This window comes from Camelus bactrianus, chromosome 32, assembly GCF_048773025.1.
Source record: "Camelus bactrianus isolate YW-2024 breed Bactrian camel chromosome 32, ASM4877302v1, whole genome shotgun sequence".
NCBI lineage: Eukaryota > Metazoa > Chordata > Mammalia > Artiodactyla > Camelidae > Camelus > Camelus bactrianus.
Window position 1 is genome coordinate 5,036,777 of NC_133570.1, and position 27,935 is coordinate 5,064,711.

At 46.1% G+C, this 27,935-nt stretch overlaps 3 protein-coding genes across 9 annotated transcripts in view; 1 reads left to right on the plus strand and 2 right to left on the minus strand.

The window, feature by feature from the left end:
* The window catches only part of RFLNA (refilin A), a 234,527-nt gene extending 214,981 nt beyond the window's left edge, over positions 1-19,546 (minus strand). The window contains exon 1 of the mRNA XM_074355935.1: positions 19,412-19,546. The gene's annotated coding sequence lies outside the window, so the exon portion shown is untranslated. The remainder of the gene's footprint in view (positions 1-19,411) is intronic.
* Positions 1-19,548, minus strand: part of ZNF664 (zinc finger protein 664) — a 39,226-nt gene extending 19,678 nt beyond the window's left edge. The window contains exons 1-2 of one of the 3 annotated variants that reach the window (XM_010969732.3): positions 19,412-19,548; positions 5,930-6,022 (exon numbers count right to left, since the gene is read on the minus strand). The gene's annotated coding sequence lies outside the window, so the exon portion shown is untranslated. Of the gene's footprint in view, positions 1-5,929; positions 6,026-19,411 lie in introns of all 3 variants that reach the window. The other 2 variants (XM_045506485.2, XM_074355934.1) reach the window with 2 other exon arrangements.
* A 958-nt stretch (positions 19,549-20,506) lies between these two features.
* Positions 20,507-27,935, plus strand: part of CCDC92 (coiled-coil domain containing 92) — a 29,460-nt gene continuing 22,031 nt past the window's right edge. For 2 of the 5 annotated variants that reach the window (XM_074355930.1, XM_074355929.1), the window contains exons 1-2: positions 20,678-20,981; positions 21,430-21,593. The gene's annotated coding sequence lies outside the window, so the exon portion shown is untranslated. Of the gene's footprint in view, positions 20,642-20,677; positions 20,982-21,429; positions 21,594-27,935 lie in introns of those variants that run through there. The other 3 variants (XM_074355931.1, XM_074355928.1, XM_074355933.1) reach the window with 2 other exon arrangements.

The window sequence follows — 27,935 nt, forward strand, 5'->3', positions numbered from 1 at the left end:
TAAAAGTATCTAAAGACCATAAAGGGACTCTGATTCCATCTTAAACCAACTTTTTTTTAAAGCTTAAAGTATGAGAACAAACTGTAGGATGAACTTACTTATAGTTAGTCATTTCCATCACCTGCCATCCTTATTCTGGATGTAAGAAAAATGCCCCCCCAAATCCTCCAAAATAATTCCAACGTCGAGTTTTGTGCATTAGATGAACACCGTTAAGAAATAAGTCTCTACCCAGAGACGTTTCACAAAGGACTCAGAAATTATCCCATTAGGCATTAGTCCACTAACACGTTCTTGCAAGACCCTGATTTCTGGTCCACAGCCATGCAATTCTGCCTCACACTGTCCCGCTGGACGCAGCGGATGCCCCTGTGCACAGGGAGGGAACATGAACTCCTTCCCAGCCCGGCTAAGAGCTCCTGCTCCTGACAGACCATCAAGAAGCCCCAGAAATCAACTCAATCAGATGCTCATTTGGCAGCAGGACCACTCCAAGGTCCCCTCTTCTACAGGCCTTGGCAACAAAAAATAAATGGAAAGGCTGTTTAGGTCCCTGGTGTCTGCATGTTGCCAAGGAACAGGGCCAGAAAGTTCAAGGCCAGCACTCCCATGTGCCTCAGGGACCTGTGCACACAGCAAGGCAGTGTCTGCCTCCCTCACTAATCTGACTACACCTTCAGAAAACTCTAATCGAAGCCTCACACAACGAGGTACAGGAAGACCAAGGTGCCCAAGCTCCGCAGGCCTGGCCCACTTCATCTCTGTGCAGCTGTCTGTCTCAGAATAACTTAATTACAGCAGTCGCTTGTAACTCATTGATTCCAACTGTGGAGCGTCAAAGCCATTCTAATTTGCTTCTAACCATCACCATTGGTCCTGGAACAGAAGATATGAGCGGCCCGGAAGACACCCATTCTGGCCGCCCAGGGCAGGCTCATGTCCCAGACAGGCCCTTCCTATTTCCCACACTTTTCCAGGACCTCACTCTTCAAGACACCAGGGCGGCTTTTCCTCATTACAGTCCCTCTGCATGTGCCCAGGGCGGCCTCGATGGTAACAGGTCACAGGGAAGCCCCACCTTGTAAGGTCCCAGAGTGCTCACCTTGGTGACTGACTGTCAGAAGCCTCTGAGGGACCCACGTGGCTCCCCCAACTACTCTAAAGCAGCCACGACGGCCTCCAGCTAGTCCACGTCCCCACTCTTCACCTGCCCTCGCTGACAACCCCCAAAGGCCCACCAGCCATTCCTGTGATTCTCACTCAGAGAGGTGAACACAGGCTTCCTCTTCTTCCCGGGCCAACTTCGGTAACGGAAGCTGGACGCTGTCAAACCTGAGAAGGGACTTGTGCTTACAGTGCCTCAAGCGTGCATCTCTCTCTCCTGGGCCCAAAGCTCTGTGGCCTAGAACGCCAGCCTCAGAACACAGCCCAGGCTTCCATCCACCCAGGGGCCCATCCAGGCCCTCAGGCACGGCTGTACCTGGCCACTGGAGCACCAAGTGCTTCTGGAAGCCAGAACGACCTCAAAGCTGGGCTCCTGAGAGTCCATCAGTCACTGGCCACTGGGGGCCACTGGTGCAGCATCTTGGCAACGTGCCGAACCCGTATCCCAGTGCTCCCCGACCTGGCGCTCAAGCAGCGGGCAGCACTCCCTGAATGTACCACTGATAATCATTTGCCCCAGTAATTTGCAGGGACAATTTCCCTGAGGGCACTGAGATCAGCTTTTTAGGTTGGTCAGAGGAAGTCCTGACTGTGAGCAGGATTCTCCAGCTACTCAGGACGTCAGCCCGGGACTGCTCTTCCCCTTCCGGAGTGAGGTCTTACATCATTAAGGAAAACGTCAATGGCAAGAGTGGATTTCGTGCCACTTCTGACACCTTCCTCTCTGCTCCCCTGCTGCCAGCTGGCTAGAAAACACCCCAGTGCAGCGCGACTCCCGAGCGCTAGAAGAGAGCCCCTGGCGACGGCGCCTTCAGCCATTCCCCCAGCGTCGTCCAGGGAGGCCACCTGGTCCCCCCTCTCGCCCACGAGGCTGCCTGGCCTCTCCCCTCACAAAGTTCAGTGGCCAAGGACCTGGGCTCAGGGTTAACAAGCTGTAGAGGGGAGAGCTGCTGAGCTGCTTTCATTTTGTCTCCAGTAACTGCTCTTTGTGTGACTTGGCCTAATGGCTCCTAATGGAGAAAACATAAAAGACCAAAAAAGCCATGCCTGATTTTTCTTTAACTAGAAATTACCTTAAAGGCTATGAAATTAGGTCCAGAGAAGAGCAGCAAAAAGCATGGAGGGAGTAATGCCAAGTTCTCTTCTGAGTCTGAGAAGGACAAGTGCACGTTACTCAAGTAACAAAGGATGACGCAGGTGTACACCCAGCCTCCCTCCAGCCAGTCCTCCCACAGAAATGGCCTATGGGATGACACAGCAGGACAGGGGCCTCGGCTCTGCGACTTGCTGTGTGACCCTGGCTGACCTCAGACCAATCTGTAAAAATATGGATAATAATGTCTACAATGCTTTGCTGTGATAATTAAAGAAGATAATAAATGTGAAAGGACTTATCAGACAGCCCACAGCATAGTTGAAGCCAAAAAAATGTGTTTCCTGATTTCCCTTATTTTAATTAGTGCATGACACATTCACTCAGTTGCCAAGAACATCATCTCACAGGCAGAGGCTTCCCAAGACCCGAGGAGTTGCGTCCCTGTAATCAGGGCTCTGCGTCTGCTCAAACACTGCCCTCACACCCTGGTGTCTGCCTCCTGCGCCCCCGCTCCACCCAGCAGTCTTCCCCTCTTGACCCCTAGTCACAGGACTGTTCACACTCTGGACGCCACAGCTACCCTTCTCCTGCTCTTGGACACTGTACACGGAAACGCCCGAGTAATGGGATGGAATGTGACTTGCGTCAGCGATGGTCCTACGTGAGTGCCGTGAACGAGGCCCAAGTTTATCTTACCCATCTAGTAAATATGTAACATCCACATACATTAAGAATCATAATAATCTGGTGGGTAGAACACTGGGCTTGCAGTAAGAAGTCCTAAGTTCAAATTCTTGACCTGACACCACACAGCTGTGTGGCCACAGGTCATTCCCTCTCAGCCTCAGTTCACTCAGCCATGAGACGGATGGTAAGACGTCCTGTCAGTCACGCGGATGCCCACTCAGACTCGCATCACGGGGCTCAAAGGCCTCAGGCTCATTCCGTCCCCAGGAAGGAGGAGCACTGATGAGGGGGCTGAAAACAGAATCTTTTCAGGACATAATCAGGACACTTAGAGAGCCAATGCACTTTAAGTACAACAGAACATGAGACACTGTACCCTTCCCTGCATAACCTGCCTTTCCCCGCCCCCTCCCTTTGGCTGATTCCACTGGCTCTGTCTTCCTCAAGGGACCAGGCTCTCACAAGTGGGCCAGGGCAAGCGAGAGTGGGGCAGGGGCAGGCGTGGGGGCCTGAGCACAGCAGGCTTAGGTCAGATGAGCTCTGACGCCCAGTGGGAATGACTCTTGTTTACCGAACTTGCTTCCTCCTCGCACTGTTGGAGTAGTAAGTCCTAAAGGGACAAAATTCACATTCAGGCCTGAGAGACAAAGGACTGCAAAGCTCACCCTCAGGGAGAAGCAGAAGAAATGGCTGAAGGTCGCCCGGGGCCAGCCTGGCTAGCTAAAGGAAGGGAAAGGCGGCCCCGGGCGGAAGGCTGCGGCACCAGTGACGCTGGGGTGGGGAGTATCACAGCAGCTGGCAGGGCCAAAAGTTAGAGATGTGGGGATTCTGTTTCTTAATGCTTTTTCAATTGTGGTCAAAAACATAAAATGCACCATCATAACCATTTTTCAGTGTATAGCTCAGCAGTGCTATGTTCACATTATTATGAAACATCTCCAGAATGTTTTCACCTTGCAGAACTCAAACTCTGTACCCACTGAGCAATTCCCCCTTACATTCCATGAGTTTGATCACTTTAAATATCTCAGATTCTGGCTATTTTTATACCTAGGCCACAACTCATAACCCGTTTGGCAAACCAAAGTAAGCATGCACGGGAGACAGACTTGTGGAGCAAGCTCGCGCAGGAAGCACGAAGCACAAGAGCAGCCGACTTCTTACAGCCAAAGAATCATGCCGAGATAACCACAATTCTAAAACCGGGTAAGATCTGGCGGTCAGAATTCAGGATTAGCATGGACAGAAATGCATCACCACCCCAGTCTCAAAAAGGGCCAGGGAATGGTTACAACAGACAGTGCAGAACTTAAGACGTCAGGCTTTTGACCTGGTAGCACCAGTACTGGAGGGTGAGCAGTGTTATTCTGGGCAATGTATGCTATTCAGGACTACTATCAAATCCGGCCAGCAGTCTCAGCAGACACTCCTCACTTCCAGGTACTCTCGGTGAAATTGCGCACAGCTCTGAGCTGGAAACACACACATATGAACACTTCATCATTAGCCAGGCCAGTGAATCAATCCCATTCCTGACGGAGCATCCCACAAGCCGGGCTAGATCACACAGAGAACTCCTCTTCTCTCTCCTGCTGGTAACTTTGAGCCTGAGACCACAGTACCATGGGCAGAATTCATAAAATACAAGACCTATATCTTAGACCCATAATGAAGAAGGCTGGCTGAGGGGACACAGTCAGCACCGGACAGAATGGAGCCAGAAACAGACAGAGAAGACAGAAAGATGATTCATTTGCAGCCATGCCAAGGTATACTTGCCCCAGGTTTCCAAAGAGGACAGTCACCTGGAAATCACTCCAGCACACGGGGAAAAGAGGGAACTAACCAGGAGCAGCCCCAGGTTCACCACTCTGGCCACGCAGGGTCAGGAAGAGGAAAGACACCACACCTCCCCATGGGCTGCACCTTCTAACTGGGCACAGGAACTAGACCCCCAGGACAGAGGCCACCGAAACGTCCTTTATCTCACCGCATCAGTTCTCGTGTGATGGGGAAATGAACTCAGGGGAGGGAGAGGCCTAGAGCTGAGAACTCAACCTCTGGCAGTGAGGGGGAAAGACAAGAAGCCACTTGCCCCCAGGCCAACAGCTACCAAGACAGGGCCCTTCTCCTGCTTCCCAGCTACGTGTGGAAAGAACGTCAATTTTTATCATGAGTGTCAAAGACAGCGATCTAGACTGCATGTTCAACTGGAATATCCTGGATTTCAGCAATGACCAAATAAAGAGAAATAAATACCTGTCCTATAGAAGATATATGTTGCCTTTTTGAGTTGAGCTGAAGAAGGGAAAAAATATATTTTAAAATGATCCCAAATCTAAAGGCTCAAAAAAAAAAGAAGGAAAAAAAATGCTTGTGCCAGAAACATGGCAGCTCTCAGAATCAAGTTTGCACAGAGACTGATAGTAACACCACAGTCCCCAGGTAAGGAGACTTTCAGGAACTAACATTTAACAAGGAAGCTGTTGTTGGGGGGAAAAAACACCAGAAACGTACAGAGCAACAAACTCAGTTTAAAAACAGGTTTTGATATCTCAGTGAAGATAGGAACAATGGGAAAGAAAAACAGAAGGGCGTAAGTCCAAGAAGCCGGGTTCTGGTCCAGAAGGCCTTCCAGGTAGCAGAGGAAAATGGGACAGGCAGGGAGAAGCTTCAATGGCCACTGGCTTACATGACAGTAAGAAACTCCTACCGCAGAGGCACAAAGAGGCACTCCAAATGGGATGGAGGCGCCTCTGCTGTCTTCAGAGCTAAGGTTCTCTAAGGCCTAGACAGCGCAAAGCCACATACAGGCCAGAGTTTAAAAAGAACCATGAGGTAGAGAGATTTTCTTCCTGAGCCCCAAAGGGAACATGCTTAGGAAAAAAAAAAAAAAAAAAAACCCAGAGATAGTTTCAGCTTAGAAATAGTTGAGGGGGATTCTCCATCTAGGAAACATGGTGAAACACAGGGAACACTTACCAAGTGACAGAAGCCAAAACCCCCAAGACATTCCAGAAGAAGAGGCAGAGGCAGGGCCCACAGTGGCTGAAGGGCAACAAAAGCCTTAGGATCCTGCTGGGTTAGATACATGCAGAGAGAAAAGTAGAAGGTTTGTATTATGGAGAATTGAGGATCACAAAGTCTTCCAAGGACTGGCTATTATAAATTTGGAGTCCTAGCTAGGAGACAGGTAGACCCACTTATATTTAGGATTTATATAAAAATATGGAATTCAAGGCACGTAGGGCTAGACGATGCGAAATCCTGAGCAACCCTAGAGACAAAAACCCTGACAAGTCTCACAACTTCACCCCAAGATACAGGAATCTTAGTACCATAACGATCCCCTTGGTAGGAACTGAGCTCCAGGTTCACAGGCACTGGATACCAGGCAACTGACTAGGACTGGCTGGAATCCTACAGAGTCTACAATCACTACTGTTTTTGGCCCTTCTTTGCCAGCTGAGAGGGTGCAGAGACTAGAGGCAGGTTGAACAGGTTCACATCCTGGTCTTACTACACACTAGCTGTGCAACCTCCACCTACGAGGTTAAGAATGAGGTTAATAGAGACAATAAAGGCACCTGACCTTGTAAGGTGGCCTTATAAGGTAGTTTAAGGATTAAATAAGGTAATGCATGACAAGTATTTAAAACAGTGCCCAGAAAATGTTAAGGGCTCAACAAAGATTAGCTATCATTATTATTTTATTTATTCCACCTACCTCTTCTCCCTCTGCTATATTCTAGAACTACTAAGAGCAGTTTCGGTGTAGATTTCAAGATCTACTTTTACACTTGAGGAACACCACTTTTCTTTGGGAAGTCTGATGACGTATTAAGGGAGTTAGGTATCAAACTGCCGCAGTGTTCATGTTTACATGGGATGTTCAGTTGTTCTAAATCTGGGGAATCTGGAGATGGTGCTGAGTTACTATACGTCTGCATAGCCCCCTAGAACGTTGAGGGAGAGGAGATGTACGGATTACAAGAGGCTGGAACCGCCCAGCTCTGCTGCAGCTATCTGGAGGAGATCTACCACCTCAGCAGGAGTCACCACCAGAAGAAATGGGGCCCTACAGACGGCCTTGAGTGACCTGCAATGTCTGGGACAGAATAAAACAGGGAGAACAGGGAAAAGTGAAAATGCTTTCAATATATTTAAGGATTTTAGTTTCTCTATGGGAACAAAGGGTTGACTTAGAATGACGGTTGTTAATAGGATATACTTTAAAGGGTAGGAATTTCAAGTGGTTTTGACAGTGAGCCAGGTTTTTTCTTCCTGACTGAACTACACATCCTGCTAGCCTGCAAATCCTACCAACAGGAGCCGCCTCAGCTTTAAGGGTGGGCCCAGCTGCTGAGGGCCACGTGACTGCTCCATCTCACCTCACCTCAGTGTCTTAGACCGAGTGTAGACACCTGACCCCAGAGCTTAACAGTGACCTCTGCTCTGGGCCTGGAACAATAGTAAAAGCTGCAACAAAGTCATGTTCCAAATCTCCCTCTCTCACCGATCTAAACACTACTGAGAATGAGGTGATTAGCCATGAGGCATGAAGCTGAAAGCTTACGACGTACAAGAACTGGAGAGGTCATGAGCAGTCACAGCAGACTACAGTCATGAGGAAGTGGAAACCTCTAAGTAAGGTAGCTAAAAGACAGACGGGGCAGGGAAAAATAGTAAACCAGATGTCAGCAAGAGGAACAAGGCAAAGATAAAAGAGCTGCCTGGAGTCCTCACTGTCGGTGTGAAAGACTGGCCTGTCTCTGAGCTGCCTTAGTTAACAATGGCTTTCTGGTCCAGGCGCATCCTTACACCATATCCTATTTCCTAAAATGGAATGGATTTCTGCTCCTTGCAACAAAAAAGTGCTAACTAAAACAGTTACTTCAGCTCCTGGAGGATGAAGTTTTCCCAGGGGGCAGCTCAGTGCCTCCAACAGATATAGATTCCTGGCAAGTTCGCCCCAGACAGACGTGCCCAGACGTCCCAGGAGAACAGGGGCGTCTCGCCCCCTGGCGCCCTCGGCGCAGGCCTTAGGGCTTATATGCATCTCAAGGGCCTATGAAAATGTTTGAAATATGAAAAAATGTTTGCTGGGTGTAAAATACGAAAGGAAAATCATAAAATCAAATTAATAAATGTTTAATTTCTAAAACTAGTCAACTGAAGCTTAACTCAGTTTTGTATAAGCTAATTTCCTGTGGGATAGGGGTGTGCTTTTTAATATGTCTGATGTGTGACACCGTAAAGGCCACCAGAGATAAGAATGCCGAGGCCTTCTAAGGCCTCCACACCAGGCTCGCGGGAGCGGACACGCCTGGGCGCAAGCTGAAGCTCGCCCGCCCCACCGTCCGCCATATTAAAGTTCACACTTTAAAGATTCTGCCTTACCACTCAAGCTAAGCAGTATGAAGTCAGAGATCAAGCCCACCTCCCAAATTTAAACATACTATTTTAGCACTCCTGGTATCAGGAGTCTATTCTCTTTTCTTAATGAAATTATTTTACAAAAATTAAGCCACACAACATCTATTAGCCATCCTATTAGTTCTACCAGAAAGAAGAAAAAAAATGTTATTCATGACTGCAAATGGTCCTGTAGATTTAAAGGACATCTGTTAGAACAATAAATCAAAATTGGCCACATCTCCTCTCTCTTTCCTTGTGCAAGAGCCCCCTCAAATGTCGTTAATAGACATATACATTCTTTTCCATTTGGCCAGATTTCCAATCTCAGAAAAATAGAGGGGGTAGCACAGAAGTTATAAGGAATTTAAATCTTACACCTATAAAAGCAAAAGACCAAATACAATTCTTTTCTGTGGTCGCTGCTGCTGAGGGCTCTGACTGGGTAAGCATGGACAAACTCTCTGTCGGTTCTGGCCACAGCCAACGCACTCGTCCCACTTTCATTGCCGGGCCGTCCGGCGAACCTCTACACCTGCTGTTTCTACCACTAACACGCCCAGCCTTCTCCCACGCTCCCACCCACCGTGACGCCACTTCTGCAAAACTGCTGTCCAAGTCATGATCTCCTTCCTCCTCATCAAATCTCAAGGCCCATGTTTCACTCCGACTCTAGTTCATACAAGTCTGCTCGGTCCCCAGTTCCCTGAACTTTCTCACCTCCCCTCAGGCTGTGCCGAGGGCACTGGCCATTTCTTTTATTCCTACTTCCCAAACACAAGTGTCCGCTAAAGGTATGTCCTGACTCCTTTTTTTTTTTTTTAAAGCTCAACTACCTATCTGCTTGGCTTGAATGAGGACCATTTCCATGATGACAATTCCATACTCTCTCGTTACAGGAGTATTTCCTTATCATCCTAAAATAAACTGAAAATCATTAATTCGCCATATTCTAAGTCCCTATAAAAGGCCAGGAACTTAAAAGCCAGCTCTCTCCCCTCTCCCCACCCTACACATCTTTCCACTTCATTTCCTCTCTGCTCGTTTCCTCCTCTCAGCATTTAAACCTACACAAAGTCTTTTCTATCCTAAGGAAACCAGCATTTAATCCTATGCCTTCTCTAGCTGCCACGTATTCTCTCTCTCCATTTCCCTGTCCAGGCTTCTTAAGACTTATTTTTCTAGTTTCCATTGCCTCATTTCCCAATCATTCCTCAAACCACCACTGCAATACTGAAGTTCCTCTCAGCCAAGCCCAAAGGCCCTTATCGTCCTTTACCCTGCAAGACACTCCCTCTTGTGACTCCACGGCCTCTGTGTTCTACTCTGGCTGCATGAACCCTTATTCTCAGCCTGCGTGGAGACGCCTGCTCTTCCCTGGATACTAGCATTCCCAAGGGCTCCATCCTGGCTCTTCTCTGCTCCCCATTTACATCCCCACCAGCTCAACTATCTAGTCCACTGGTTCTCAACTCTGGCTGTTAAATAAAACTTCTTAAGGAATTTGTGTTTTAGCTGTTTATAATGCCTCCAGAGGGCACTCAAGCACTTGCTCAGGAAACTTCATAGATACTTACACTAAGGCATTGTAACTTGAACCGGACTTCACAGTGGATCCCTACTGCTAACTAGCTGCTAAGAACCATGAAGATTTGTACAACCTGCTTTTTTCAGGTTCTCTGATTCTAGTTGTGAGTTTTGGGGGCTTATTACAAAGTCCTAATCTTACCATAATATACAGATACGGTAGTAAGTTACTGAACACTAGTTAACTGAAAATCTGACTGATGTTTGCTGGCTGATGCCAAATACTTTGAATCAGTGAAACAGTCTTAAATCCTACTAACCATAATCCTATACGTTTGAAATGCACGTCTAAAAACAATTCTGAAAGCCAGAAAGACGTAATGGGCTTTACTCCGAAGAAAAGGGGTTAGATTATTTTTATGACCTGTTTTACCATTTACCTAAGGGACAGGATATACCATCTTTGGGACAGAGGTTTGCTCTGGCTGTAAGAAGGGCTTCCTCACAAGATCTGTCACGATTCCACGGAAGGCGCAGCAAAATAAGATGTGGAAATAAGCAATGATTATTTCATGAACTTGCAGGGTATGAAAAATAAATGAGCTCTAGAACAGCTTTACTGAATTTCTTGTATCAGGTGGCACAAGACACTGCATATTCTAGAGTTAGAATAAAGGCGGAGACATGCTTTACTGTTAGAAAACAATACAAATTACTGCTTTTTAAAAATTAAATTCTGAATTCTTCTGATGCAACTCCAAAGTTAAGTTTCATTTTTTTAAAAATTTCTCTTCTCCCAACTTCTGTACAAATGAGTATCTACCACAGCCACTGGTTACCCATCCTGCAATTCTTCTAATTTGGGTTAGCTGTGCAAATGACTTCAACTTGCCAGATCTAGTTTCACTCCTTATTCCTTCATCGCAGCTCTGAACCATGTAAAACTGCTGCCCCTCCCAGTCCTTGGAACGCCCTCCTCTGCTGCCAGGCTACGGCCCTCTCCTGCGTACCCTCCTCCGCACCCACGGCCTGGCCCGGCCGCCAGGCCGGGCACACACTAGCTGAGTCTGCTCCGGCGGGCCCTGCAACGGTGAGCCCAATCAGCTGAGCTGGACCAACCAGATTCTCCTGCCTGAGAGCCGAGAACTGGGAAGTGGGAAGTCTGGGTCTGTAAGGTAAACGGCAGGGACCGTGACTCAGGACAAAGGCAGAGAGCGCAGCTCCACTGACTCCTGCCGACTCTGCAGACACAAGTGGGCCTCAGCCTAGAGCCACCTCGGGCGCGTGGCAGCCTCCTCAGAAATCCCCCTCACTAAAGCCATTCCAAGTGCATTTTCTTTCTTTCGACCAAAAGCTCTCTGAGTAAGACTTCTCTGCAGTGAGTTCTTTCGCAGGCACGGTCTCCCCAGCCTGCCCTGTGACGCACCACGCCCCCTGCCCCGCTCGGAGCTTGGTCCGCTCTCCACACTCTCACCCATCCGTGGCCACGGCTTCCACACCAGCTGCAGACGATTCGCAAACTCCGTGCATGCTTCTGCTACAGACTGAATGTCTGTGTCCCCTTCAAATTCACATATTGAAACCTCAACCCCAGTGTGATGGTGTGAGGAAGCAGGGCTCTTAGGAGGTGATTAGGTCATGAGGGTGGAGCCCTTACCAGCGGATTAGAGTCCTTACAGACGAGGTCCTGGGGGCTCCCTCCCCCTCTGGCACGTGAGAACACAACAAGAAGAGGGCATCTGTGGGCCAGGAAGCAGGCCCTCACCAGACACTGACCCTGCTGGCACCTTGACCTCGGACTTCCAGCCCCCAGAACTGTGATGAACAAGTGTCTGTCGTTTTAGCTCCTCGGTCTGTGGTATCTTTTTGCAGCAGCCTGGATGGATGGGGGCGACTGCTAGCGGCCAAGCGGGCACCTGCAGGTGCATGCGGACCCAGGGTGCCACTCTGCCTGCGTCCTGGCCTGCCTCTGTATGGAACGGACCAGTTTGGAAACAACAGAAATCCCTCCAAGTCAGCAGTAGGGACAACAGGATGGCTGACTGTAGGACCCCCCACCTGCTCAGAGAGGCAGGGACTAGCCCAAAAGACAACCACAGCATTACCCAAAGTCATGGTCATGCAGTCTTAAATAACTCCATACGAAAGACGTCAACAGTCCAGTCTAAGCTAGACAGAAATGCCCCCACACTTAAGTCACAGACATGTAATTATAATCTAAGAAAAATTTACACACAGAAACTCTGATTTTAATAATGGATTTATGCACAGCACCCAGTCAATCATATAGCAAAGCATATATCTGCAGCATAAAATCACTCTGCAAATTCTCGCAGGAAGAACTTACATGTCCTACAAGCCCTGCACATTCAGCATGTCCCAAACTCAATCTGTCACCTCCTCCCCAAAGCCAACTTGACTCACAAAGTTAGTCCCTCAGCTGCCTAAGCCAGAAGCGGGGTTGTCATTCACCCTCCTCCCTCTCACAAAGGCCTGTCCTCTCTATGTCCTAAATGTCTCCTGAACTTACCCACCCACACCACCTACACCAGCTGTCACTCAGGCCACCACCATCTTCTCCCCAAACACTACAAAGCCTCCAGTCTTGCCTTCCTCTAATCCACTATCCACTGTAATGCAATCTTTCTAAAATGCAAAATGGGTTGTTATTACCCTGCTTAAAGGTTTTCAGTGGGTTCCATTAACTCTCAGTGTAATTTCCAATTTATTCATATGGCTTTCAAACTCTCATCCGTGTTAGCTAGTTTCCCTCTCCCGGTTCATCTCTCACCACCGCCTACTCTGATTCTAGCTCCAGCCAAACCAAACTTCCTAGGCCTCAGCCACCCCCCTACCTCTGCCCGTGCTCCTTTCACCTCCTGGCCCTCCGTTTACCTTCGGGTCTCACCTTAGACATCACCTTCTGCAGAAAGCCTTCCCTGACTTGCACCCCTACCCTCAAATTTCATCTATGTATGATGTCTTCTTACCTCCCAGAGCCCTCACACGTCCGCAACGTTTTCTCCACCGTCACACGTACTTGGCTTTGTCCTTTACTAAACTGCACACCACCGCAGGTCCAGTGTAACACTTGGCAAGGGAACAAATCCACATGCCTTCATGATAACTCCTTCAGCCTCACCTACACCGCATGCCCCGAGGTACCCTGAGCTCCACTCTGCCCACTCACTGGCAGGCCCTGCATAGTAACCACGCTTTCGGTGCTTCTGCCCTTGGTCCAGCTGGCCAAGTCCTACTCATCCTGACTCAAGTAAACGCAACTTGCTCTATGACCGGATCCGTGTGTTAGAAACACAGAGAGTTGACAAAAGTCAAACTAGGAAATCCCATGGCCCATGTTTAAGTTTCTGCACTCACTCTACAGTTATAAATGAAAAATGAGAACTATTATTATTTTGTATATTGCTAAGAAGTAATTTTCCTTCAAATACTGGAAGCAACAAAATTCACTGAAACTTAGTCCAAATGCATCACTCAAAAAATGTTTAGATACTAGCTTTTAGAGTACATTTTAGAGGATACTTTAAAATGAAAAGGCAAATCTATTTTTAAAAGTACCTATCAACCATGCAGCTAATACATGTCCTAGATAAACTTTTTAAAAATTAATGTATCATTATAAAGGAAAGAACATAAATTATAGATGTAGTAACATATAATCCTGGAAAGTAAGAAGAGCAAAAATTTTTTAATCATACAACATTCTTCTACCCGAAGTCCACAGTTTTTAAGATTTTTACCTAATTTCTTCTAGACATTTGTCCATTATACGTTTTTGTGGAGGATTGTTGGGATTTTTAAGAGTTTTAATCATATAATGCATGCAATTTTGTATCCTGATTTTCCTCCCCTTAATATTGTCATAAGCATTTTAACACATTTTCTTCATAAACATTTTAATGGCCAATAATATATTGTCCAGTGGATGGACCATAACTTAACCTAACCATTCTGTAAATGCACCCTTAAAAATAATTTTACAATACACATCTGTTGTAGGTATTTAAAAATACTTACTCCTATGATGGCTACTAGGTGGTTGCCATATCAAGGAACATAATACTTTTAAGGCTCCTGATACATACGGCCAGTATAACATAAGAGTGTCACATTTTTGCTACATCCTTGTAAATAACAGATATTAACATTTTTTAGTCTAAATTTAGACCTTCATTAAGTGAGAAACAGTAACATCTTCATTACAAAAGTAAATGTTCATTGTTAAAAAAAAAAACACACTGAAACAGTCAAAAACATGTGAAATAAATATAAAACCAGTCCCAGAAATAAAAATTCAGTCTCCCCTATTCTTTTCTCCTCAGAAGTCACAATTAAATATGTTTTCTCTGTTTTTATTCAGAACACACAGAGACAACCACATATACAATTATTTTGTTTTGTATCTTACAAAAAAATGGAATTAAACTTGCTCAATAATATTTTATAGACATCTATCCAGGCCATGTCAATACATACAAATCTTTTTTAAAAGCTTCATAGCATTCCACAGTGTAGACGTATCAAAAGTTATTCAGCTTCTCCTCATTATAAATGATGCTGCAGCAGACTTTATTCGTACTAACTTCTACCCTCTCATTAGCGTATCAGTGATTCCCTGAAGCATACCTGCTAGATCAAAGCACATTGAGTGTTTTTAAAATTTTGATAGGTTCGACCAAATCGCCATCTGAACAGGTCGTACCAATTCTATGTTCCCAACAATGGATGAGGTACCTTTTTCTCTATATCCATGGATAGCTTTTTAACTTTGGCCTACTAGCCATCCCCACCAAAAAAAAAAAAAAAAAAAAAAACAAAAACCACCTCACTGTTTTAATTTCCATTTCCCTAATCACAAGTGAGGTTGAACTATGTCATTGCTTTGGCACGTTCATTTCTCTTTCTGAGAACTATTCATGTCCTCCATTCATTTAATTGTGTCAATCCTAGTATCCTTTATCTGTTTATACATGTTACAGAAACTTTTTCCCCAGTCTGTTACCTTGTAATGCTTGTTTTTTGTCACACAGAAATACTATCAACTTGGGTAACAGTTGAAACTTACCTATCTTTTCTTCATGATTTTGGGCCTTGGTCTTACCTAAATAGTATACCAAAAAATTTGTTTTCCAATGTAATCTATCCTCCAACATAACAAATTCTATTTCTTCTAATACTTTTATAGGTATTTTTATATTTGAGTTAGTTCTTTAATCCAAATAAAGGTCATTTTGAACATGGGGAAGTAGAATCTTTCTTTTCAAATAAAGAGTCATTTATCCCTAGCGTATCAAACAATCATTTCAACTGTTTCAAAATGCCAACTTAATTACACAATGAGTTCCCATATATAAGTGGGTCTGTTACTGGACACTACTTTGCTCCATGTACCAATTTGTCTATTCTTGTGTTCACCACTTATATTACTGCACTGTTACAGTATGTTTTGATATCTGGCATAGCAAATCCTCCATCACTATTTTCCCATTTGAAAAACCTCTTGGCCAATGTAGCATGTTTAGTTCCCTAGACGAATTTTTAAGGCAATTTATCACGTGTCCAAAAATAAGTCTCACTGGGATTTCAACTGGAGTTATGCAGAAATTAGTTTAATTTGCAGAGTATTACAATTTTTACAAAGATGCCCTCACTTCCAGAAACACGTAATGTCTGCCCATTTATTTAGGTTGGCTTTTAAATTCTTCAGGTAAAGGTGTTTACTTTTTTCATAAAGCTTTTGTACATTTGTGTTTTATTTTTAAATGTCTTCTGGTTTTGTCCCTATTGAGAATACTTTTCTACAGGAGTAACTACAAAGTAATTATTCATGAGGCTACAAATCTTTCCACATGTTGAGCAAACTACATCTCTGTCCAGTAAACTGTCTATCCACATCCTGCAACCACGCATATAAGTTTCCATTATTCTCCTCATTGATTTGTGGGAGGTCTTTCCACGTCGAAGATATTAACTCTTCACTTATGTTTGTCACAAGTATTTTCCTACTTTGTGGTTTGGCTTTTGATCCCAGGGTTTTCCCTTTCTTCTTTAAGAAGTTTTCAAATGTTTATGTAGTCTAATACAACGATTTTAACTAACAGATTTGAGTGCCCCATAGGTGCCAGGACCTGTGTCTCTTTTTCTCATGACATCTGCACAGCAGATACTGTTTTCCACACTTAAGATATTCCAGTTCAAGTATGTCTGACTGCAAAGCCTGCATCTGTTCTCCTCAACATGCACAACTCCCTTGTCCCGATGTTTAATATTTACTTCCATATCTTCTTTCTGACTTCGGGGGCATTCATGATGGTCTGTCATACGTATTTCCCATATACAGTTTATCTTAGGGGTGCTGAACAGGTGCCAGTGACTTGTACAGATACTCCAAAGCCTGTTTAAATCAATGTGGCTCTACAGTATGTTTAAACAATCAGACAGGGTTTGTCCCAACCTCATTACTCATTATTCTGTCCAGCTCACCAAAAGAGGAGTATCTATTATGTTTAAACATCACATCCAGGAACATGGCCTGTCCTTCCATTCAGGACATTCTTTCGTATCTTTCAGGGTATTTTCTGGTCTCCTCCAGGCAGATCAAACTTGTCTCCATGAGGCTGTGCTTAAACCTGTTTCATGTTTTTTGTTGAACTGTGATCAGAGCCTGCTTTTTTGTTTGTTTTTCCACTTTAGTTTCTGCTGGGTTATTCTTAGTATTCAGAGAGCCATGAATTTTATATATGCATTGTGTACACAGTCACTTCCTCAATTTGTCTAATAGTTTTTCTGTTAGTCTCATTTTTTTTAGTTAAAAGCATCTAAAAATATATCCTTTCTTTTCATTTGAGAGCCTCACTCTTATTTCATGTATTCCTGCTTCGACAAAACTTACAGAAGACATGCTGAATATACCAATTTTTAATTTGACTCTGATACTCTTCTGTTAAGCACAGTATGAATAATTGGTTTAACATATGTGCACTTTTTGCATTAAAAAGTGCTCTTTTGCCTACTTTTTAAAACTAAGGTATGATTTTTAAAAACCAAATATATTTGCACCTTAGTTTAGTTGGTAGTTCAATGTCAATGTGAACTCAAAGGGGAAGAGCACCTTCCTCAGGCCTCTGGAACAGTCCACCTGGTCCTCTCCCCCACCTTCACGCCCCGCTTCCACCACACCCCCACATTCTGCATGTAGCAGCTGGAGCGACTGCTCAAAAATGCAAATCTGATTATGTCATTCCCCTGCTTAAAACCCTACGCTTCTAATGGTTTCTCGTTTCACTCAGAATAAAATAAAACATCCTTAACCTGCCCTGCAAGACCCTACATGATCTGGCCCCCTGCCTAGCCACACTTCCCCCTCACCCACCATAATCTGTCCACAAGTCATTCTTTCAGTTCCTGGAATGGGCAAAGCTTTTCCCCCTTCTGGGCCTTCCCACAAGCCGTTCCCCTGCCTGGAAAATTATCCCCCACTTCACTCTACGCTGACGCCTACTCATCCTTCAGATCTCAGCTCAAATCTAATTTTTGCAAAAAAGTCTTTCCTGGGCCCTCTCTATGCAATCTAAAATTTGGTCTCCTTTTTATACTCTCTCACAGCCAATGCTACTTAACTTTCATAGCAGACACCCATTTGTGATTACACATGCAGCTGTGAGATTGTGTTTACTTATCCCCTCTGCCCCCACAGATAAACTCCAAGAAAACAGAGGCAAGTTGATTTTGCTGGCCACACTACAAGCATTCATATATATTTGAAGGAAAGAAAAATATCTACAAAGCCCCCAATTGTATCTTACATCTTAAAATGATACCCATCACATTATTCAGTCAATACTTAAACTGCTAAAACTGATACTGCCTGCAAATTCAGTAAGAATCCATTTTACCCAAAGGACATAAAAGCTAACCTGAATCTGCTACTGCTACAGAAAAACACACATACAAACTTACTTCACTAGGAAGTAAGTTTTGTTTAAATATTATGAGAGTTTTATTGTATGTAGTGCTCCATTTGCTGATCCTTTACTCACAGTTGACCAATTTATATGCTTTATTTTTTAGGGCACAAAAAACACTATGAAAAGTGTGCCTGGTAAAATACTCTTTAAGAAGTCTAATGTATTAGCAGTACTTGATTAAAATAAAGCAAAATCAGAAAATTGAACAGGACTCAAAGTGGGCTGTCTGTAGTATTCTGTACTATGCACATCTGGTCAAAAAAGAAAATATAAATTATGTTGCAAATAATTTGAAAAAGCCTTTTGGATCACAAAGGCTAATACATTCAACATTTACATGCCGCTTCACACTCTACGAGGCACTTTTACATACATCGTATCACTGAGCTCGGTGGAGTAGATAGAGCAGGTTATTACCATCATTTATAGAAAAGAAAACTGAGGCTTAGAGTGATTAAGTGTCCTCCCCAAGGCCACAGGACTTTAAAGTGGTAGAGTCATAATTACAAGAGGGGAGGGGTGGAGGCTCCCACACATAAATTTCTTAACCAAAGAGACCTTCCATCATAAACGCTTAGTCTCTATAATTAGTGTAGATTTGAGCTCCCTCCACTAAAATTTCATTTCACCAGAGGACAAAAACCCAAAAAAGCTGTTTTAAATGTAAAGTTAAAACTTAAACTGCCACCCATGCAGGAAATGGCTAAATAAACTCTCGTAATATTCAAACTACGGAACATGATGCAGCAGTTCTGCAAAGTGAGTGAACGCACGATGCGCTACGATTGAAAGAGTACACAAGCACTCATTGAAACAAAGATAATATGAGTACACACTCACGTAAAAACATTTTTAAAGATTTAGAAGGATATACGCCAGACATACAATAGCTGTTATCTCTGGAGACAGAGGGTGGTAGTCAAAGACTTTAGCCGTCTCGGTGATGTTTTAATTTTCACAAAGAAAATATTTTACTTTGCTAACTGAAAACTAATTTTTAAAATTGAAATGAACCTGTGGGTTCAACACGAAAGTCATTTTTCCGTTCAAAAAAGCTGTGTTATCTATAAAGGAAGGAAGGGCTCCCTCTTTAAAAAAAAAAAAAAGACAAAATATATAAACAAAAAACAGTTCGATCCTATTAAAACAATAAACTATCACAAAACGTTCCTTTCAAAAAGCAGTAGCTTAGAATTTTTAAAAATATCTAGTCTCCTTTGTGGGAATAAGACAACCAATAAACTATCAACTAGAAGAGAGCAGAACAGGCTGGTCCTAGAGAGAATGAGTTGTTAAGAGTTCGGCAAGGAAGGTTTCACAAAGGAGCTGAGTTTTGAGGAAAATGAGAGGTGACTTGGCAGAGAGATGCGAGAAGATTAAGCCAGATGGAGAAATGTCTGGGAGGTGGATATACTGAGTTAAACAGAAGCAGGGCCCAGGAAGAAAACTAGAGTAAAGTCCTGAAAGAGGAGAGGAGGATTCCTTTGGATGTGGGAGGTGAGAGGGAGCTCGACTGCGCGGCCATCCAGTTTACCTGGGTGAGAATCCGGCCCTTGTTGTGGTCAAACAATGGAGGCGTCCAGCGGCAGCAGCGCTGTGCGCTGGGTGCGCGAAGGGTTCCTCATCACCTGAGTGGGATGCTCGTCTGGCTCTGCTGGGACGCGAGGCGCTCTAAAAAAACACACAACATCACACCATGCAGGGAGGCTTCTCCGCCGCACAACCCGGCTCCCTGATCCCACGGCGCGGCCATTACCGCCTCTCCGGGGACCCGCCTGGAAAGGCTCCAAGGCGCGGCTTCACGGGTTGCTAAAGCCGTTTTGCTCCCCCTTCCCTCGGCTCCAACAACAATGGAGCCCGGCTCGGGAGTCCGGCTCCCGCGGGGCCTCCGCCCGGCCTCGCCCCTACCGCTGCCCATCCGTCGCCGCGCACCCGGCCGCCATCTGTGACCCCTGCTCCCCGGCACCGCGGGCCCACGCCGGCTCGCCGAGGCCCGAGGCCAGGCTGTCCTTCCCGGGGTCGGCCCGGGGCCGCCAGGCCGCCCGGCTGCGCGGAGCCGCTCTGACCTTTCCCATCAAAGCCCACGGGCCGGCCCCGGCCCGAGGCCCATCCGAAGTGATGGGTTGTTTTTCTTTTCTTTAATCCACTCATCCTCCTTCCGACCCCGAGCCCGCTCCCCGGCGCCCCCCCCCCACCGCCCCCTCTTTGATCCAGAATTTCAATAAAGAGACTGCAGCCTGGCCGCCCGAGAACTCACTCCAAGTGAGGGGTTGAAGCACCCCAGGCCGCGGACTCCGCGCACCCACCCTCCCTCTCCTCAAGGGACACCTCACAGGTGCGTCTCCGAGCCGCGCGCGCGCGCTCCGCACACCCAGACGCCTCCGGGGGACAGCGCGCGTGCGCACGCACGAGGCCGGCGAACCCCCGGGGGAGCGGGGGCCGCACGCATGCGCGCGGCCCGGCCCTCGCCCCTTCCCCCCGCCTCTGCTCCCACCCCCGTCGGCCGCCGCGCGTGCCCTACCCCCAATCCCAGGCTGGTGCCGGGTACCCCCCTACCCCCACCGCCCAGCGCGCGCGCGCTCCCGCTCGCCCGCCTCGCTCCTCCTTCCCCCGCCCCGCCCGGGCCCGCGTTACCCTAGGCAACCGCAGTGCGGCCGCACCTGAGCTGTGCGCCTGCGTCCCACCGGCCAGACCCTCCCTTCCCCCGGTGCGTCCCCTAGACCCGCACAGCTGCGGGAGGGGGGCGTCGCCCCCTCCCCGCGACGTGAGTATCGATCGGCCCCTGCCGCTCCTCCCCGCAGATACAGACCCGCCGCCTCGCCGGCGCCTCGGCCGCCCGTCTGGTCAGCGCCGCCAGGCCTCGCCGCCCCGGCCCCCGCTCCCAGCGTGCACCGCGGCGAGCGCTCGGGTGGGAGCCGGCGAGATGCGCTCGGCGGGCGGTGCCCACTGACCTCCCTTGGCGGCCCGGCCGGGGCAGGGCCGGAGTCGGGAGCCAGCCCCGCCCGCCGCCCCGCCCATGGGCCGCGGGCCCCGGCTGCCGCCCGTCCGGAGGACCGCGCCGAGGGGGGGAGCAGCTTGAAGGACCACGACGGCCGCGCCCGCAGGTGAGGCGGGGCCCGAGGTGTGACCGAGTCCAGCCCCGCTCACCTGGCGGTACCTGCGGGGAGGCTCTGCGGGCGCCGGCGAGGGGCGGGGGCGCTCGTCGGGGCAGGAACTCATTTAGATAATTTTTAAAGCCCTCACTGCAAGGGGAGGGGGTCCTCCCATCCCACCCCCATGGTTCAGGGATGAGGAAAGGTGTCCGCTTGCGGAGACAGCTCGGGGGTGGGGTGAGGGGGACGAAGAGATGGAAAGCAGGGCAAAAGTGAGGCGCAGCGACCCCCGCGCCGGCTGCCTCGGGGTCTTCCAGCCCGTTATGGGGCGGGGGATGCCAGGCTGCGGTCCGTCCGCACCGCGCACCCAAGCCAATCCGAAGTGGGAGGAGAGGGCAGCCCAGGGGCCTCTCTGGCCAGCCCCGGGGTGGGATTGTAGGGTGAGAGATCCGCATTGCAGGTGCACCAGGAGCGCCCGAGGGCCTGGCCCTGCTTTGTCTGGGATGCTGCAGGGAGGAGGCCGTCTGAATCCACATCGCCTTTTTAAATGCGTTTTACCACCCCGTGGATGTTAGAGACCCTCCCAGATAAGTTGCATTGTCTTCTGTCCTGATAACCTTTTACGTAAGTATTCTACCTTTACGGCCCTTCTCCGAAACTTTGACGTGGGCTTTAGTTTACCCTAAATAACGATTTGTGATTCAGGAAGCTGAGCCTAATGCAAACATGCAGCAGAGCTCTAGGCTCGGCTACAGAGCCGCCGTCTGCTACGGCGAGTTACTCTAGTTGAGCTAACTTGCGTTTTCATGCTGACCTGTATTTTAATTTCAAGCTTTGATATTCAGCAGTATGATCTATTCCAATAATGAAAATGAGGTGGCCTAGGAGGAAGTATGATCGTGGTCTGTAATTTAGGTTGCAGTCATCGGTCTTGTTACAAGCTGCCAGGCGGAATACTTTAATACATTACGCATTTCCAGAAACCTACCTGTAAGAGTGTTAAAACTAGAATTGCCATTTTAAGACTTTTAAGTTAGAAAATTACTAAAAGAGCATTGTTATTGTTTTATTAAATGATTCTTTTGTTTGTTTTGCACAGTCAAGAATTCCCCTGCATTTTCTTGCCATTGAATTGTAAGGGGAAAATGCTAACATTTAAAGTGACTTTTACCTCCAAAGATGTTTTTGAATGTATGTATTTCTTTTGGCTAAATATTCATCATATGTGAAATATTTTTGGAAGAAGGTTTTAAGGCTCATGATATATGTATATATGTATGTCTTTATATATACATATACACTACTGGAAAACCTTAAAATAGTTTTTATTATTCCTCTGCATCATGTTATAGTTACTCAGTAAATTTAGTTTAGCTATATTTAAAATTTTAAATACTGGACAATAATTTGTGTGTATCAGATTTTTACTGTGTAGCACGTGTAAATATATCAGTCTAACAAACAGGTTTCTTGGAAATTAGATATTTTTATTCTTTTTTTTTTTTTAAAAAATGAATCCTTTCACTTATGACAGGGAATCATGCATGTGAGTCCTTAACTGTTTCATCTGTCGTTCGTTGGATAAAATCATTTTAACATCATTACTTAATTGGCAGAGTGCATTTGCAGCAATATTGATGTTAATAACAGCGTTGAGATTCTTAAGGAATACTTATTTTTAGTTATATACATCATTTCCTCATATTTCTGGTAAGGAAAGACCTGGGCCTTCTTTTATCTGGAACAAGGTCAACCATAAAAAGTTCTTAAGACATAGTGGGCACACTCTGTTTATTAACTAAGGCTAATTATATCTACTGAATTGGGTATCCATAGAGGGCAGAGACTGGGCACCTTTATATGCTTCACATGCCATGGATGCAATAACTGTCTGAGTCAGATTGACATTCCAGACCAGTTAGGTAGGTGCTAGCGTAATGACACCAATTTTCACATCTCCAGCTTTGATGTTTAAATCTGCAGAAAGGTTGGGCAGGAAAGTGAATGTGTCCTAATTGTCTTCAAACATTCAAGATCTGTCATGCAGCAAAGGGGTTTTATGTATTTAGAGTATTTTCCGAGCTCCAAAGAGGACAAGCAGTACTTACAGGTAGACAGATTTCACTTTGATTGCTTATGAGTAGACCCTCCCATGGAAAGAAGGGGCTGCTCTTTCCGTGTGGAGTTTCGTGATGAGCTGGTGCCCACTGGGCAGGGGTGGCTACCAGGAGGTACCACAGTGGGAGTGGGAGAGGCCTTCTGAGGGCACCACGGGGCTCTAGTGGCAACTGGATTGGAGGACATTGTGGTTCTTTTTTATTTCTTACCATGGCTTCGGCAGTTGTAGGCATAACGACATCTCAGACACCTACTTCGATCCTTGGGAGATGTTTACTGGGTCAGAGGCCAGCCTGGTATCAGAGATGATTCTAATCCTACTTTGCATTGGTGTGGGGCTGTACAGGTACTAAAGCACTCTAACATTCAATGATTTATTTTAAAAAGACTCTTCTTAATTATATGTGCTTTGTATTTCTTCTTTTGGCTTTTATTTTCTATAATAAACATTTAATTAAGAGGAAAGTTACCTTTTTCTATGAAGGCAAGCAGAGGAGTCTTTTTTTTTTTTAAGCTCTTAAAATAGAATGATGTCAGTCATTCTTTTGAGAGTCAGCAGGTTGTGAAGGTGAATAGATTTTTTTTCTTAGCTGAAATTACTTTTTAAAGATACTGATTAAAAGGGCTGATTCTTGTGCTTGCTCTGCATTTCAGTTTCTGTTTATTTCATTACTCAAACATGACTCAAATTTCACAGCAAAAAGTCCAGTCATAGCCACCTACAGTAAGTTGCATTGGACTTTTTTTCAGTATGTCTGCCTTGTTTTTAAATATATGTTGGCAGATAAAACACAGCCAAGAAAAAGCAGAATTACAGGGGACTGAAAAGATGAGGTGAATTGGACCTTTGTGTTTGAAGAAGAAAAAGACGTGTCCTATTTGTACTAAGCCAAACCTGGGAATGGTAATTTGTCAACAATAGGAATGGTGATCTATCTGTTATAACAAGAATTAGGCTATTGACTGTCAACCACAATACATGTATTAAGTGGGTCAGTGGGGTTAGGGTTCTGTCTGTGGCCAAGGAGCAGAGCAGAGCTTCCTGTTAACAGCAGAGGACCCAATAAACGCTGTCTGCACAAGAATTTAAGTGGAGCACGTTGGTAATGAGGCCAGTTGAGTTAAACCAGATTCTGACCTCTCCCGTTTAGGAATAAGTTAGAGGAAAGAGAGAGTTCTGAATTAATATATACATGGACTTAATTTTTAAAAACTTAAAAAAAAACAGTTGCCCTCTTCTGTTCTTTAGCAGATAAATTTGTCCCATGCTTTTGGGCCTTTTACCCACCAGCTGAATTTGGACGGGATCATTTAAATAAGACAAAGATTTTAAAAGGTGCATCATTTATATTTCATGCATGAAAGGAAAAGAGAAGACAATCAAGTTCTTCTGGTCAACCGAAAAATGACATAAGAAAACCTAACAAGTATTTATTCCTTCAGGGAAAAAAAAAATCACAGATGCTGCTTTAAATATTATGACCAGGACAATAAATTATCAAGTAAGGCAGCCAGTTAGAAAGCAGCCTTTCTAGAGGTGAAAGGTTACATTTTATAGCTCCTCACCATACTCTCTGAAGTCATCTCATAGATGTCTTAAAAGACTTCTTTGTTAATAAGGAAACAGGAGGTTATGTTTTTCTGTGAGTTTCCACACTGGGGAGCAGACAGAAATGGTTATTTTTGTGATTACCCCGGTTTACCACTTTATCTGAAATTACTGTATGAAACAAGAAGAAAGCTCTACGTCTCTGGAGCCATAAGGGAAGAGGAAATACGTGTTCTCTTTTCGAGATTCTTCCTGCCAGCCAGATCCTCAGGGCTGAGCAGTAAAATTCCATCGGTTAGCACAAAAGAGCAAGCCAGAGATGCTTAAAGCTTACAATAAAAGAGAAAAAAGGACATGTTGAATAAATGGAATTTGAGGCACAGAATACTCTGCTGCTACAATTTTTCTCTGTTACCTCTTTGACAACACGTAAGAGGTTAAATTGAGATCCGAGTAGGACGCATAATCTTTTACTTTCCCGATTTCCTTCCCACCCCATTTCTAAATGTACCTTGGACCCTGGTTGTTTACTACGTAGGTAAGAGAGTTTTTGAGGCATTTCTTATGTGACATTGCTCACACATTGCTACCACATACAAATTCTAATTCCCAGTATTATTACAATGCTGTTTTTCTTAAAAGTTGCACATTCCACCTAGAAATGAGTGGCATCATTCTCTGAAAGGGCCATGTTTGCTGTAATGTCAATGCACAAACACTGGCTCCCCGAGATGCAGTTCCATCACTGTCATAGCTTAATAATCCAGGGATCGCCATACTTTTCTAGTGGTTTCTAAGCTCATTTTTTCTAATCATGAATGAGTGTAGGAGGTTAGCTTCCTGCCAGACCCCAAACATTGAAGGAGGCTTTTTTTTTTATCCCCTCTCTCTCCAACTGTCACATGTCCCAGCCCGGGTGAAGGGCACTGGTGGCTGCGGCATGGGGGAGCAGAGCCAGATTTTAGACATGCTTGTCTTGCACATTGATGAGAGAGATGAAGAAAGGTTGTTGTTTTGTTTTTTAATTTTATGTTCCCGCAGATAAGAATGTAGCAGGGTTGTTAGGTACGGCCTATCCTTTTCAAGGCAGGGTCAGTCTTTGACTGTGACAGTGACTCATCTTTCTCTCTTGGTTGAGTCTGGTGATCGGACCAGAAAATCCTGGCGGGACACAGCAGCCGCTGAGGTGCCTGCTCACTGACCAGCTCTGTCGCGGTGGGCCACAGGAGGGGGGAACACAGTCTTTTATGACAGAGAGGATATGTAATCCTCCTCGGCCACTGCATGGTGAGATGGGTTTCAAGTGAGGAAGTAGTTCCCATCAAGGAAGTGCTGGAGTCAGTTTTTGACCGAAAGAGGTTTATGAGTCTAGTGAGGCTGTGGTACTAGGACCTGGTTCAGAGACGAGCGAAGCGCAGCCTTATTGTTTGAGGGCAAAGGCAGGTTTTTTGAGGGGAGAAGACACAGTAAAAATCTAAGTTGAAACAAATAAGGCCAGCGGTGGCACCTTCCCGGAGACGGTCATGTTGAGTGCCGTCTGTTTGGGGGTGTTCTCGGGTCTCATCCATAGTTGTGGGATGGAGCTCAGAGCAGTTTTGGACGATCATTGACTAAGTCTAGACACTGCATTAAATGCTGCCCACCAGCAGGCCATGGCTGCAGAAGACTGCCTTTGCAGGTAGGCTCAGAGTGCCACCAGGACTTCCCAGTATCACCACGAGTCTGAGGGAAGCAGATTATCCACCCCTGAGCCTCAGAGGAAAACCAAGTGAAGTTAGAGATTGTTAAGCAGTTGGGGCCAGCGTCTTCCTAGCAGAGATGCTGTGAGTGTCAGAGCATTGGTATCAGAGGTCCACAGAACTGCAAATCCCAGCAGGAGGGTGGAAGTGACAGTGTAGACAGTCAAACCCTAACAGGCTCCTTGTCACCCACGCTCCTTGCACCTGTGGATGGAACGCATGGTGCTGCCTATGGTATAACACAGCTTCATCCAGCACAGATTTCGTCTTTGGGGGAGCAACCAGAAATCTCTTAAGTCTACTCAGTTTTTTAGATGAAGGTCCCAGTTTTTTGTTTGTTAAGACTCTCCTGTTCACAGTCTACAGGTGGGGCATCTGGCTGCTTCCTTCCAGTTTCTGCAAAATCCTGCCAGGTTATTATTTTTTTTCAATTTCATCTTCACATTTAACCACCTCTTCTGATTCTGGATGATACAGTGACTGTGTAGGGCCTTACAGCTTTATTTCCAATCTGACCTGTAAATTGTGGGCTCCAGTTCTAAACAGACACATTTACCGTGCCAAATCCAGAAATAAAATATTTCAGAAGTCTTTCTGATGGTCATTGTGTCAGCTGATGAACATACTTCTACATCTGGTGAAATTACTAAACGGTCACATGAAAATCACTTTCCTTGTTTGAACAAAACATTTGAATATATTTACAAATGCCGTCCCCCGAAGGGAAGCGCTAAGCTGCTCTCTGTCTGCATGCCCCCCAGCGAGTAACGCAGCTCTTCGTGCTGTTGAGCCACGCCGGGGAGGGGGGGGCACGCCAGTCGGGTCGAAGCCTCCCTAGCACCGCTTCCCGTGCGCGGGCACAGGGCCGTGGGCGCAGGAGCCAGGCGAGGAAGCTCAGTCCCTTGGAGCCGCCGAGAGGCTGTCTTGGGAACGCTGACGGTGGTCTGGTTACAAGGGCCCCCTTCCAGCCTCCAGAGGCCCTTGTACCGCGGCAGGGGGCGGGGGGCTGATCTGGGACAGGCACGTCGTGGGGATGAGCTGCCAGAGGGGCCTGGTCCATCTGACAGGGATGCCTGGTCACGGACAGCCTTGACCATGGTTTTCTCCAAAGGGAGAGTGTTTCTAAAATGGCCCCCACATCAGGTGACATGAGGACCGTGAGAAACATGAGTTCCTCCACAGGTGAGGCACCCTCACTGTTTTCACAATTGACCATAGTCAGAGTAAGAGTCAGAAAAAAAGAATAAGAGAATCACATGTTGCAGGGAGGGCGACGCGTCTTGTCTTCTGGGCAGGCCGTGCGGAGGCGAGACGAATAAAGATCCTTCTTTGTTGAGAACAGTTCGCATCCCAGAGGCTGATTTTCTTTTCTGTGAGCTACTAGTCTTTTCTCCTCGATTATACACCAGTTTTTAGTGATTTCCTTTTAATATACCTCGATTCACACATATACACACACACACGTGCTTCCAAATAGTATATTTTAATACCAATATATTATTTAGAGATTTTAAACTATGGTTGTAAAGCGTTATCAGATATATCAGATGCCTGTAAAAT